At 43.4% G+C, this 15,397-nt stretch overlaps 1 long non-coding RNA gene across 1 annotated transcript in view; it reads left to right on the top strand.

The window, feature by feature from the left end:
- The first annotated feature begins 747 nt into the window (after positions 1-747).
- Positions 748-15,397, top strand: part of LOC120397068 — a 58,559-nt gene continuing 43,909 nt past the window's right edge. The window contains exon 1 of the long non-coding RNA XR_005593652.1: positions 748-826. This is a non-coding gene — a long non-coding RNA (uncharacterized LOC120397068). The remainder of the gene's footprint in view (positions 827-15,397) is intronic.

The raw sequence follows: 15,397 nt of genomic DNA, 5'->3' as shown, positions 1-15,397 counted from the left end.
TGTCCAAGGCCACCACACTAATAGGGCAAAGTCCTTCTTTTCTTCCCCACAACTGGGAAGGAATTTCAGATTCAGCATTCTATCCTGTGCAGCACAGACTTTGTGGCATCTTAGCTAAACTGTCGGCACAGCATGATTAATATTATAATGTGTGGGTAAAACCATGAGACCATTGAAAAGAAGATCAGCCAAAATTTTTGTACAGACACCTACGGACAGTTATTTTAAAACTGTAAAATATTTGGACTAGCTGGTATTTAAGATTCCAAGCAGGATCACAACTTGCAGGATTGGTCCCTCAAGGGTAGGATCCAAAGCCCACTGAAGTCAATGGAAAGACTCCCATGGACTTCAGTATCTACATCCATTACCAATCCTGTGAGGCTGCCCAGAACTACCATCTCACCATTGAAAAGTTAAAACTAATTTCCATTGCACATCAATACTGCTGTGTGCATTCCATCTGCACCAACAACTTTGCTATATGTCCTTATGTGTCTCTACTGTTTTCTGTAGTATCTGAACACCTCACAATCTTTAATATATTTCACTCTCACAACATGTCTGTGAGGAAGGGAAGTGCTATTATCTGCATTTCACAGATGGGGAATTAATGCACAGAGACTAAAGGTACGTCTACACTACCCGCCGGATCAGCGGGTAGTGATCGATCTATCGGGGATCGATTTATTGTGTCTCATCTAGACGCGATAAATCAATCCCTGAATGCACTCCCCATCGACTCCGGAACTCTACTGTTGCGAGAGCCAGAAGCGGAGTCGACTGGGGAGCGGCAGCCGTTGATCTTGCGCCGCAAGGACACGAAGTAAGTCAATCTAAGTCACGTCGACTTCAGCTACGCTATTCTCATAGCTGACGTTGCATATCTTAGATTGATCCCCCCCACCCCAATGTAGACCAGGCCTAAGACACCAATCTTTAAAGGTATTGAGGTGCCTACCTCCCATTGATTTGCCCAACATAACCCAACAAATCTGTGGCAAAGTGGGGAATTGAACTGATGTCTCTCAAGTTCCACACTAGTGCTTGAACTTCTGGACCATCTTTCCTCAGCTGGATATATGTCCAAATGTTCTAATAACTTGAATGGATATGCCTTAGAAATAAGAGCAAACTTTGAATATTTAAATAGTTTCACTGGGTAACTGGGACATTTGCGGCTGTCCTTAAAAGTTAAGGATAGGATTGAAAGGGTTGGATGTTTTCCATAAATCTTTACACTGAAGCTGCAGGGATTCCAATTACTCTTTTAAAAGATTCTAAAAATGTTGACTTACTCTTCTGGTGCCGTACAGTGATATCTGCCATCTAAGCATCAGTACAGCCAAGCAGACAAGAATATGGTTTGTTTAAATTCTTCCTCTATGAAAAACACTGAGCTCACAAGAGTGCTATTTGGGAGGAAACATTGTGCTATTTGGTAGGAAAAATCACACATCTGCTACCAAAATTCCATGCGGAGCGTAATGATCCCTCACACTTTGCTTTGACCTGCAGAATGGAAGATAGATTCACGCTGTTTTGGAGAAACAGTGGATAGATGCAGAAGAGCTCAGACTAACAGGAACACAAAGTAATGACAACAAGTTATAATGTAACATCAAGTGCAGGGTCTTGGTTACCACATAAGAGTTCTCTGGAACAATCACTTTTATTGCATTGGCCTGGCTTTATGGTCATTAGCCTTGGTATTTATTAGAATGATACCACATGTTTATTGCTTATGTCACTTTGAATTAACTACCACCCAATGCAATGAGCTTGATCTCTGACCTTTCTATGTCTTTTAAACAATTGTTTGTTATATGATTTACTATTATGTGATATTGAATTTTATTGACAAGTTATTGGTATAAGACTGTCTCTGATTGGGTGTACAAGCCCCATGCTCGTTAAGAATGGGTTAATGAGAGCCCGTGGGCTTAATCAGTCCCACCCCACTATGCTGACAGAAGGCGTCAGACCTGGAGCTAAAATGGGAGAATCCAGCTTAGCTGGTGGTTGACTGGGGAGGGACGTAGATCTTCGGCTCTAACTGGGGGGGAAACCTGGCTGAGGAAACTGAGTCAGATTGCTGGCTGTTAGAACCTCCCTGGGGGAAGGAAGACTTGAGGCAGGAAGCCCAGATGAGTGCTAATTAGAAAAGGCAGACTCTGAGGAGGAGGGCTGGGTACTCCCATTGATTGGGCTGGTTGACCCTCCCTTTTGATTTTGTATATTGTTTTTGAAGCTTGGAAGGGGTGGAACTTTGGCTGACTTAGCTGGATGGCTAAGTTACCATAGCACTGGACTGTTTCCGGCTATGGCTGCTGATCACTGAAGACCTGGAGGGAAACTGAGGCAGGGTGACTAGTGCCCTGGTGGGCCACAAGGGGGTGCTCTGGAGACCGAGCCTGCCACACTCTCAAATACTCACAGTCCCAGTTCCTGAGAGGGATTGCACCTACTGCACTTCTGCAGAAGATGTGGAGCAAGCTGTCTGTTTAAAGCAGAAGCCCCTGCTAATAGAATGTTGAGGACGAGAGATTATGATACAGATCATGGTGCTTTAAATACTCATTCGCACTGCAGCTGTACCTTAACCCCACATAAGCTGATTTGCCACTGATGCTGCTCATATGTCAGCATAGCTTCAATAATTTCAATGGAGTTAGTCCTGATTTCTGCTGGTGTAAGTGAGTAGAGACTCAGACCCATGGTATTTTCTTTTCCAACAGTGTTTGTTATGGCTTTGAGTGAAATTGCTACACAAAGCCAGAGTAATTGGGCTCTGTGCAAAGATCTAAATGGGGGTTCTGAGGATGGAATCACTACTACAAATCACATGCAGGCAGGCCATGAGGCAGGTGCTCAATTTCTCCATGACTAAGGTGACCAGATGTCCCGATTTTATAGGGACAGTCCCGATATTTGGGGCTTTTTCTTATATAGGGTCCTATTACCCGTCACCCCCTGTGTCCTGATTTTTCACACTTGCTGTCTGGTCACCCTCTGCACGACTGGAGTAATAACCATTGTCCCTTTCCACCCACTCTGCACAAGATTTGAGCTACTATATCTACATAATTCCAGTGTACTTTAGGGACTGAGGGAGCAATTCACACAGACTGGATGATCAAATAGTTATTTTCCATCCCTAACTTGTATGAGTCATATCAACAATGAGAACGGAAAATCATTTGAATGGTTGTGATTCAGGTGTTGAGCCTATTAAGGAAAGTGATTAGAGCTGGTGGAATGCCTCTTTCTGTGTGAGTCATAATCCTTTCACCTTCACCTCACAATGAAACTTTACTGCCATTGTTGAATGAACACATGCAAAATGAAATACCTCTACGTAATGCTGTGATTACCTATTGCTAACTCATCTGCAGCACTAGCCAGTTCCTATACTTGGAATGAGTTGGTGGGGAATCTGTTAGGAAGTGCACAGACTCAGCCCTGGTCTACACTATGAGTTTAGGTCAAATTTAGCAGCATTAGATCAATTTAACCCTGTACCTGTCCACACAACAAAGTCTTTTTTTGTCAACTTAAAGGGCTCTTAAAATCGATTTCTGTACTCCTCCCCCACGAGAGGATTAGTGCTGAAATCGACTTGCTGGGTCAAATTTGGGGTAGTGTGGACGCAGTTCGACGGTATTGGCCTCCCGGAGCTATCTCAGAATGCTCCATTGTGACCTCTCTGGACAGCACTCTCAACTCAGATGCACTGGCCAGGTAGACAGGAAAAGCCCTGTGAACTTTTGAATTTCATTTCCTGTTTGGCCAGCATGGCGAGCTCAGAGGTGACCATGCACCTCTTATCAGTAGAGGTGACCATGGAGTCCCAGAATCACAAAAGAGCTCCAGCATGGACCAAATGGGAAGTACTGGATCTGATCGCTGTATGGGGAGAGGAATCCATGCTATCAGAACTCTACTCCACCCCAGAGGACTTCCCAAGCTACAGAAAGCTGGCATTCAATAAGTTTTGAAGTGCAGTGTGGCCTTGTCTTTCCCTCCTCCCCTCCTCCCCCACCCCTCCTGCGACACCTTGGCAATTATCCCCCCATTTGTGTGATGAATTAATAAAGAATGCATGAATTTGAAACAACAATGACTTTATTGCCTCTGCAAGTGGTGATCAAAGGGAGGAGGGGAGGACGGTTGGCTTACAGGGAAGTACAGTGAACCAAGGGAGTGGGTTTTCATCAAGGAGAAACAAACAGAATTTTCACACCGTAGCCTGTCCAGTCATGAAACTGGTTTTCAAAGCTTCTCTGATGTGCAGCGTGCCCTGCTGTGCTCTTCTAATTGCCCTGTTGTCTGGCTGCATGTAATCAGGTGATTTGCCTCAACCTCCCACTCCGCCATAAACGTCTCCCCCTTACTCTCACAGATATTGTGGAGCACACAGCAAGCAGTAATAACGATGGGAATATTGGTTTCACTGAGGTCTAACTGAGTCAGTAAACTGTGCTAGTGCACTTTTAAATGTCCAAATGCACATTCTACCACCATTCTGCACTTGCTCAGCCTATAGTTGAACTGCTTCTTACTATTGTCCAGGCTTCATGAGCCATGGGAGCAAGGGGTAGGCTGGGGTAGGTGCAACTGCATGGTACTGCCGGCTGGGTGAGCAGCCTGAAGCAGAAGCCTCCAGCTCGCATGGTATTCCAGGCAGGACTGAATCTCCATGAGATGAAACTTAAAGAAGAGAATGACCTGGAGACATTCCAATTTATGTCCAGGCGCCCCTGACTGACCTTACCGAGGAGCACCCAGGAGACGACGATGATGGCTAGCAGTCATACTGCACCGTCTGCTGCCGCGAAGGAAAGGAGCTGCTGCTGTGTAGCACTGCAGTACTGCGTCTGCCAGCAGCACCCAGGAGATGTATGGTGACGGTGAGCTGAGCGGGCTCCAGGCTTGCCATGGTATGTCATCTACAGGGGTTACCCAGGAAAAAAGGCGAGAAACGATTGTTTGCCATTGCTTTCATGGAGGGAGGGGAGCCCGACGACATGTACCCAAACCTACCCATGACAATGTTTTTGCCCCATCAGGCATTGGGAGCTCAACCCAGAATTCCAATGGGCGGCAGAGACTGTGGGAACTGTGGGATAGCTACCCACAGTGCAATGCTCCGAAAGCCAATGCTAGCCTAGGTACTGTGGATGCACTCTGCCAACTTAATGTGCTTAGTGGGGACACACACAATCGACTGTATAAAATTGATTTCTAAAAAATCAACTTCTATAAAATTGACCTAATTTCGTAGTGTAGACATACCCTCAGCATAAGCAAAACATTGCTGCTTTTATTTTTTCTTTCTCTTGCCACTTGTCCTCCTTCACAGGAAGATAGTGATTCTGAAAGTAAAACCAGTGTAACTCAGTTACTCTTTTAGTCTGCGGAAGAGAAGAATGAGGGGGGATTTGATAGCTGCTTTCAACTACCTGAAATGGGGTTCCAAAGAGGATGGATCTAGACTGTTCTCAGTGGTAGCAGATGAAAGAACAAGGAGTAATGGTCTCAAGTTGCAGTGGGGGAGCTTTAGGTTGGATATTAGGAAAAACTTTTTCACTCAGAGAGTGGTGAAGTACTGGAATGGGTTACCTAGAGAGGTGGTGGAATCTCTTCCTCAGAGGTTTTTAAGGCCAGGCTTGACAAAGCCCTGGCTGGGATGATTTAGTTGGGAATAGGTCCTGCTTTGAGCAGGGGGTTGGACTAGATGACCTCCTGAGTTCCCTTCCAACCCTGATATTCTGTGATTCTATGATTCTTTTTTTGGTGTGTGGCTATCTCACCTAAGAAACATCCTATTTTTTTGTTTTCTGAAAAAGTCTCACTAACTTAAGGATATTAGATTTCCGGTAGCTGACACACACTCTCCTGAAAATGAAGAGGAAGACTTCCAGTGAAATCCTAATTTTGATTATGGCTGTACTAAGGAGACAAAGCAATGTGATGGCCACTGTAACAGTACTTGGGGCAACAGAAATTTGGGTACTTCCGCCAGTAACACAAAGCTGCAAGGTATGGACCTGATCCAAAGCCCACAGAACTTGTGGACCATATATCCGCTCTTACTATGCTGTGCTTTTAGTAGGTGGATACACCTGAAGAGTCCCAGTGACATGCCATTGATGGCTGATAGAAAGCCTCTGAAGTCTCATGAAAGCACATTGCTATTGATTTTTGAGCTTGGATAACTTTGTCTTAGAAAGAACAGGAGTACTTGTGGCACCTTAGAGACTAACAAATTTATTTGAGAAGAAAACCAGTTTTCTCCTGTAGAAAGGCTTTTCCCCAGCTCTCTGACTTTCAGTGAAGTCCAGCACAGAAATCAGTTAGTACACTTAGTCCTTCTCTCTATGGTTATAGGTGCCACATGTGGCTTTGTGGATTGTCATCAGTCCAACTCTGAGGGATGGCTGGATGCCAGCATCAGACACAACAAAGAAGTCTTGAGATGGGAAGTACCTATTTAGGTCATGTTCTCCACGCCTCTATGCAGGGTTCTCTCTACAATATACTCTCAAGTTCCTTGTCCAATTCAATTTCAACTGCCTTGAGAAATGTCTCTCACTTTCCTAGGGAGGCTAGTTCACAGTATAACACACATTGCTGTTGGATGCTTTATCCTGATATTCAGCCTAAATTTTCCTTGTCTTTTATTTCATCCCATTGTTTATAATTTTGCTCAAGGCCATTCAGGGGTATTTCTTCTTCTTTGGTGTTCAAGTAACATTCATCTCTAATAAATTTGGATATTTTCCCTTTATTAATCTTATGGCACATATACCACTCATGAAGAGACACTACTAGTCTAAGGGGCTGATCCAACCCCACTGAAGTCAATGGAAAGACTCCCAAAGATTCCAGTGAGGTTTTGATCAAGCCCATAGGGAACTTGACAAGAAGCAGGGCCTGCAGCAGAATTAGGCTGGAAGCAGGACCTGCAACAGGGCCAGTCTCTGGGCAACGTAAGAAGCGCAGCTGGCTTGTAACAGTCTGTCCGATTGGTTGGAAGGATCAGCAGACAGACTCTTAAGCCCAGCTCCGGGTGTTCAGCAGTGCTCAAACCATTAGCCCATGTCTAAAATAGTGCCGGCTTTGGACCCAGCCCTTTGCCTGCCTTGCCTCACTCTAGACTCTGACTCCTTGCTCCTGATTCTGGCTCTGACATTTGACTCTGGCTCTGATTCCTGGCTACTGATGCCTGCTCTGACTACGAGGCACGACTGCCCATCTCCTGGTCACTGACAGAACTATAGCTAAATAGCATACATTCATTTATAATCCTGTCAAATACTAATAATTTTTAAAAGCTAGATTACCTTCTACTTTGGCTATTTTATTCTTTGCTAGAGGTTTTTATTTCATGAAGATTGTATGATTTGAGGATCTTGTCTAAAAAGGCTTACCTCAATCAACAGACATGGTTATGTTAGCTTTTTGATTTGATTCCTTATTATGTGTCATACGCTGAGTTTATTTTTGTAATGGTCCTTTTCTCTTTTCAGTATCCCTGTGTAACTAGGCCAGTGGTTTTCAACTTTTTTGCATTTGTGGACCCCTAAAATTTTCAAATGAACATGCAGACCCCTTTGGAAATCTTAGGCATAGGCTGCAGACGCCAGGTTGAAACCCACTGAACCAGGTCGTCTGAGCAGCACCCCATTGTGGCCTGTGATGGCACTCCTCACCCTGCTGCAGATTCCTGGGTGTTGCCCCTCATAGATTTGAGGTAGTGGTGCCTCAACCTTCCAGATACTCCCTTCTGGGGGTGCCAGAGTCCAAACAAAAAAGGAAAACAGCAATATCGGAATCAATGTCTACACGTTCGTCAGAAGGATCCTTGCATGTTTCTGGGAAGCTAGTCCCTTTCAGTCAGTCCTCCTGGGCCTACTTGTACCATCCTCCAAATAGCTCACACAGGTGGCAAGCTGCCTTAGGCTCTTGGCTGGAACCAGGCTTCCCTCCTGAGAGACTTCGGCTCTCCTTCTTGGTCAGCCCTGGACTGGGCTAAGTCTCCCTCTTTTAGCTTCTCTCTCCGTGCCTGGCATTGAAACAGCTGTAGTGGGATGGGTTCAGCAGGCTCTCCTTATCCGTCTTGTTGCCACTGGAGAGTCTCTCAGTCTCCATAACCCTCTTGTTGCCAGTATGGGGCAGAAAGGCCCCATCACACTTGCTATACAAATAAGGCCTGATTGTATCTGATCCCAGTTATACAGGTGGGGACTGATGTAAGTGTACATAGTTCATTGAAGTCAATGGAGCAACACTGACTTGCACCAACTGAGGAGTGTACCTGTATTTTTCACTAGTACATAGGCTGTGCATCTGATGTATATTGACAGCAAGACCTCTTATGATACAAAGTTTACAGTGGAGGATAATTCTGGCCACATATATTGTATCCACTATTTATATTGTGGCAGCACCTAGAAGCTCCTGTCATGGACCAGTGCTAAGCGCTGCACAAACAAAGAACAAAAAGATGGTCCTTGCCCCAAAGAACTTCCAGTCTAAGTATAAGACAAGAAACAACAGGTGGATTCAGACCACCAGTCAAGGGAAGCACAGGGAAACAATGAAACAGTATTGGCCAGTCTGATAGGTAGCGATCTCAGTGAACCATCCATCGAATCATTAAGGTTTTTTTGTGGATAACTTTCATTCTTCTTTTAGACAATGAGGCAAACGGCCAGATCCTTCTTGCCTTACTCACATGAGTAGCCCTTTTGGGTCAAATACTTTTGGGACAAGATATAAGAAATAGCAACTTTCACAGAAGAACCGTCTCAGTCTGAAGGAGCAAGCTGATACTTGTGCAATAAGTTTCCTCACAGAGATGTGACCATGGAAAGCAAAACATCAAGCATTGTCTGACAAAAGCCATCCACTGTTTAATTGCACTTCAACTGCAGCCATCCAGAGTCACAGTGCTATACAATTTGATTATTTTTATAATATGCACACCAAATTTCACTAAATCGTCTCTGGGAAAGTGTGGTTTCATGCTGTGTGCATGAGACATCACCATTTGGAACGAGCTGTGTGTTAACATCATATGATCTGGACCATGCACTGACTGAGCATCATATAATAACACTTCCCGATGGTCATATTAACTATGTTTTGTAACCATTTACATGTAGCTAATTTCATGGAGTGTTGCTTTTAGAGCTGGTTGGGAATTTTCCGACAAAACATTTTTCATCAGAAAATGTCAGTTCCTTAAAACTGAAGAGGTTGGTTTTGATGTCTACATTTATTTGAAATAAAGTTTAAAAAAATGCCAAAAGAGGATATTTCAATAGTTTTGAAAAAAAATCAGTTCAAAATGACTAATTTGAAATGTAAATCTATACTTTAAAAGAAGTGAAAAATCAAAAAAACATTTCAAAATTATTAAAACAAACCACTTTGACCCAATCTGAATTTGTTTTGGATTACTGAGTAATGGAAATGTTCAAGACTTCAAAAACCCCTCCCCACCTCTCGTGTCCTGAAATGGGACAAACTCTTTACATCTCAAACTCTCATGAGATGGGAAAACCATTTCCCACCCAGCTCCTGTTGCTTTAAGCATGTTTACTTGAAAACACAATTACTGCTGCACCAAGGCCAGGCCAGCAGACTATGAATGCGATTTACTTCTCAGAAGGGACTGAGCTAATAGGATCGGTGTAGATTTAGCTGCACATTATAGGTGGTACTTGCTAAAAGCAAGGTTGAACATTATAACCACCGCTTTCATAAACTCATAACTTCACAAAAATTTCCAGGTTTGGGCTCAAATTTTGCATGAATGATCTCTGGTCAAATGTGAATTTGTTTAGATGGTATCAGCTAAATTCCTCCCTTTTCAAAACACATTTCAGTGAGAGTGGGGAAAATACATTTCTTGTGTTTTAAGAATGCCTCTCCTGATCTCAGTGAGGAGGGGGATATTTGATCAGATCAGCAGGAGAAGGACAATCTCTGAGGTTCTGGAGAAGGAGGGTCAAGCTTGGTTGCTCACTCTGCTCCCCATCCAGAATATTATGTGGAGATCCAGCTTGGAGCTAGGAGATGAGTGCAGGGGACTGGACTAGATGACCTCTTAAGATCCCTTCCAGTTCTATGATTCTATGAGGGTCGGGGAGGAGGAGAATATCTGTCATTTCCTCGTTCCTGTATGTGAAGCCCTCAAAGCATGCAACGGCTATTCCTCTGCCCTGCCATCACCACCCTACTGTAGCAGTACAGTTTGAACTGTGTTCCCAAGATGCTGTAGCTCACTGGTCACCAGTTTTTGGTATCAAGAAGGACTTTTTCCCTAGAGGTGATATTGAGAAGTGTTGGGTGGGGGTTTTTTTTGGTCTTCCTTGAGGTATCCTGGGGGCTTGATTTTAGGTTCACAGGCATTAGGAGAGAATTGAACAGATGTAGGCTTATAAGTGGAGTTTGTATTTTTGTTGCAACTTATGGGTGAGAGGCTCAAAGGGGCCAGCTCCCAGAGATGCACAGGAGCAAGAGCCCCGGTAGTTGGCTGGTACCCTCCATGTGTGCCCTTGTTCCTCCTCACTAGTATTTTTGGGAGGGCAGTTTACTCTCTCCCCACCCTTTTAAAGTTTAAACTTGCTTTAAAATCAGCCCATGTCTGTTTCTTTGTTTCTTTCTCCGGCATGTTGTGATCAGATACAAGGCCTCAAGTGCACACGAGTTGTGTTTATTGTTTTACGAGAGGAAGAGCCTTGACAATGCCAGACTGAAGTGGCAATTCCACAAAACTTGTTCAAGAAATCCCCTCAGTTTTCATGTAAAGTGAAAAAAAGGGCATCTTGGGGCATTGTAGAGTGCTCCAGCCAGCCTTGGTTGCAGAAAGCCAACTATGATAGAAGCAGCAGCACTTTGCATTGGCCTAGACTGTACAAAATGGACATTGCAGAGTCTTTAAATAGCTGATGGGCTTGCAATTGCCACCCATGAAAAATGACTACGGTAGGTCAAGAACAGAGAAAAAAGCAGCTAAAGTGGACTTCAGATCTACCTGCACTTCTATTGGAATAAAATCCAGTTAATGCTAGACTTACTTTAATGTGCTCAAAGGAAATCTATCAATTAAATCTTTCTACCATTAATGAGAGCCAAAGATGAAGAAGTTACAGATTTGTAAAGCCAACTTCAGGAACCCATTAAGTATGTGCTAAAATTCCAGACTGCTGCTTAGAGATGATTTTATTACTGAAAAGAGGAAAGATGTTGGTGATCAAAAATCATTAGGGAGACAAATACAATGTACAAGGACCACCCACTGATTCAGTTCTGCTTTGATAAGCAGACTCTGTTATCATGACAGACATGGGCACAAACTCTCTTCTTGACTCTGCTGTCAGCCGTTTCTTTGCTTTTCTCATTGCAAGCCTGCAAGATTATAACCTAAGCATTGTCCTTAGTGATGCCATGTAGTGACACATAGGGAGTACGGTGACTCCTCAAGGCAGTGGCAGTGTCCCCTATCCTGGATCTAGACCAGAAGGTGAACCTCACTATTCTGTGCCCTAATAAAGTAACTATTAATCTCAGAATCCACTCTCAATGTAGATTTGCAGATTACTGGAATGTGGGTTAGTGAGGTTCTCTGGTATGTTCTGTAAAGAGCTACTAAGTAGCTGAGTCATCTGCCTACAACTTGTGTTCAGTTGTGGTTTATCAGTGAAGTGCATGTGGGATAGCAGTAGTTATATTCTGAAGCTCAGAGTGTGCCTCATCCAAAGTCTGCTCAAATCAAGGATAATCTTTTCACTGGCTTCAGTGGGCTTTGGATCAGGTTCTATAACTAAGACAGGGAAGATAAGTTCTCTTTATGCAATTCCGCTTCTGTTTATGTTGGATTCATCTGCATATTTACACCCTCCACAGTCAAAATGAATGTCAGCTTTGTGATTAATGCCATTCTTGTGCCAGGGTGAGAGCAGTCTGCTACTTAAAGCACTCCCCATGTGTCAGGATGGTGGGTTACTCTGAGTATGCTCAGGCGGTATAAGGCAGTGTGGGACACATTCTGTTTGTGGACGTGGTGGGCGTGACACTTTTTGAGCCACAGGAAGTTGGTGGAATTTAGTCTGAGGCTCGCATTTTCAAAGTGCAGTCCAGGCAGTGTGGGAGTGATAAAGAAACATTGAGGGTACCTGAGGCACACAGAGTTGTTGTGGCATTGTTGTTTGGATTCCATTGTGCCTAGAAGCCCCAACCAAGCTTGGGGCCCCATCGTGCTGTCCAAACTCATTGTTAGCTCCTGCCCCAAAGAGTTCATGGTCTGAGTAGAGAAGACAGACAGTGGGAAGGGACATAGATGCACAGAAAGGTGAAGTGACTTGCCCAAGCTCACATTCAAGACCCATGGCAGAGCTGGAGTTAAAACTCTGGTCTCTAGCTCTCCCTGCCTCCCTGAAAGCCTTGTGAAGATTCAGTGACTAAAACAGTTTATATGAGACTCATGTCTAAATAGATCATTTTCCTATTCACTTCGGGTCACAGCTAAGGGAAATACATAAAGGAAGTGCAGTAGCAATCTTCACTAACTTGTGTCATTACTCTGTCATGCAGCTCTGTGCAGAGAATAAGTGGGATTAAAAAAATACATGCTGAATGAAATTCCATATAGCAACATATGTAGGAATAGACAAAATAAGACTATTTGAGTATTATCGCTTCATAACTTGTTTGCAGCGGGAATATGTGCACAAAACCCGTCCCTGTTGTATCAGTAGTTAGTACTTGACTGTACTCTCACAGCAGCAACAAGATGTTGGTATGCAGATCTGGTGAAGATGGTCTGCTGTCCCTGCCACTGTAATTAATCATGCTCAATATGATTGGAGATTAGAGAGAATCTAGTAATACTGCACATGCATGTCTTAAGTGTCCATTATCCATGGGTAACAGAGGGTTAAACATTTCCTACTGTTACTCCTTCCAAGGATCAGGGAATTACCATGTACCCTATCTGGCAATCTTTGGGTGAGTTCATTTTCTTTTCCATGCTGAAGAAACCCAGACATGCTTTAAAGAAAAATATTTCTTAATCTTATAAAAATTATATATGTTGTAGCAGATTGGTGCCCCCTTCTTGAAACAGGCTCTATTCCAAGTATTGGGAAGCTAATATAGATAGCAATAGCTAGGGTGACATTTAAACTGATACCACTTGAGGCTGATCTCTTGAATTCCCCATTGCAGTGGTGTGCTGCCAGAAAGGCAGCATAGGCCACTGGCTAGGACACTGGATTGGGATTTAGGAGACCTGAGAGATTTAGAGAGACTGCTGAACTTGAATTAATATGCAAATTAGATACAATTAATTTAGGTTTGAACAGAGCCTGGGAATGGTTGGGCCATTACACTAATTGAAACTATTTCCCCATGTTAAGTTTCCTCACACCTTCTAGGAGTCATCTCGATTATCACTTCAAAGCTTTTTTCCTCCTGCTGATAATAGCTCATCTCAATTGATTGGCCTCTTACAGTTGGTATGGGTACTTCCACCTTTTCATGTTCTCTGTATGTATAAATATCTCCTGTCTGTGTGTTCCAGTCTATGCATCTGATGAAGTGGGCTGTAGCCCACGAAAGCTTATGCTCAAATACATTTGTTAGTCTCTAAGGTGCCACAAGGACTCCTGTTCTTATTCCTGGCTCTGTCATTGACCTGTTGTGTGACCTTTACTCCCTGCCTCTTTGCTTTCCCTCTCTTCTTCCTGTCTTGCCTATTTAACTTGAAAGCTCTTTGGGACAGAGACTCTCTCATATGCGTTTGTACAATTCCTAGGTCAATGGGGCTTGATTTTTTTGTTGAGCACCTTGAGGTACTACTTTAATAATCACAATGCAACCAGAGGAATGTCTGCGGGTCGAGGTTTGCCATGGCATTTGGCATGGAGTTGGCTCTTGCATCATTGTTATTAAAGCCAGATAAAAGGCAGAGCCATTTGGGTGCATGAGCAGAGTTTATGTTACATGGCACTGGCTCTGGCATTTGGCAGTTGCAGTTTGCATCCGGCAGTGAGCTTACATTTATCACGGACATTTCCAGTGGGCAATGTTTTGTGCTTACATTCCGAGCCCTGGGAATGCACAATAATAGCTAGAAGGGTGTAGCCAAGAGCTCATTACATAGAAAATTATGCTTCTTGATTTCTCCCATATGATTTCCAGTTTGTAAGCATTGATGAACATGTGATCTTTCAGCCAATTAATTTGGGGATCATTCAAATAGGCAGCTTCAGGGCTGCTGTTCAAATTATTGAGGGAGCTTGTTGTGAAGTTCTTGCTGTTTACCACATCGTTTAGCTCCAATCATATGTCTGGGGCAGAGTCTCCTTTTAGCTTTCAGTAGTCTCATTTTGGATATCTGGCACGAGATGAGGAACATCCTGGCCCCATCCAGCTCTGGAACTTCCTTGGATGATTGGTCTTGCACGCAATAAAGCTCAGTGAATGCATTTGAGCATATAATAAAGGAGCCACCAGCATCTGCTAAGAGGAATAAGCAAAAGTGGACTCAAAAACATTGTTCTGTCAGTTTAAAATAGAAGCCTTTGGCCTCTCTTCAACACAAAGTAGCTCCCTGATCACCTTACCTTTCTATGCTTTCTCTGCCTGTTGTGGTTATACATACCACAGCACGCCAGACACTGTTCCATTATGCCACAGTAGGTATTATGAGCCGAGAAGTGCAGAACCAAAGCCGTAGCATTCCGCAGTCAGTGTCTGCTCAGTTCCTGCAAAGAGAAGCCACATTAATGTAAGCAAACCTCTGTTTCATCACTGGGCTGAACATGAGTGGGCATGAAAGGGGGCAGGGCAGAGATACGGTATGCGTAAATGGAATGCAGTGAATGCTACTGATGTGCAAAATATTTTAAGTATCTTTAATTACTGCTGTGACCAACCAGGAATGGTGGATTATTCACGGCACCTAGAACTGCACCTAGAAAAAAGTATGAACAAGGACAGTCTAAAGGTCCAGCTGCTGACAAAGGCATGCCTGCATTTCAAGCTAGGGATGTGAGGAGACATACCTGTGCTAGCTCTGATCTAACTAGTGGGCTAAAAATATTGCACAGCTGTTGTGCCACGAGGAGCAGCAGAGGCTAGCTGCCCAAGTGTGTGTCTACCATCTCTGATTAGTTTTGTTAATTTAGTGATGTTAATTTTTTCAAATGTCAATTTTTTTTCAAATTTCAAACACTTGCATTTTTTTACTAGAGCTTAAATTTCAAAACAAAGTTATTTTGAATCAGAAAGCTAGAAATTTTTGTTTCAAAAACATCAAAATGGGATGCTGACAATCTTTAAACTTTTTTCAAAAACTCTTTCAGTTGAGAAATTAATTAAA

Source organism: Mauremys reevesii, linkage group 2, assembly GCF_016161935.1.
Source record: "Mauremys reevesii isolate NIE-2019 linkage group 2, ASM1616193v1, whole genome shotgun sequence".
Taxonomy (NCBI): Eukaryota; Metazoa; Chordata; order Testudines; family Geoemydidae; genus Mauremys; species Mauremys reevesii.
Note: the sequence above shows the minus strand (reverse complement) of the source record. Positions and strands in the feature narration are given on the sequence as shown.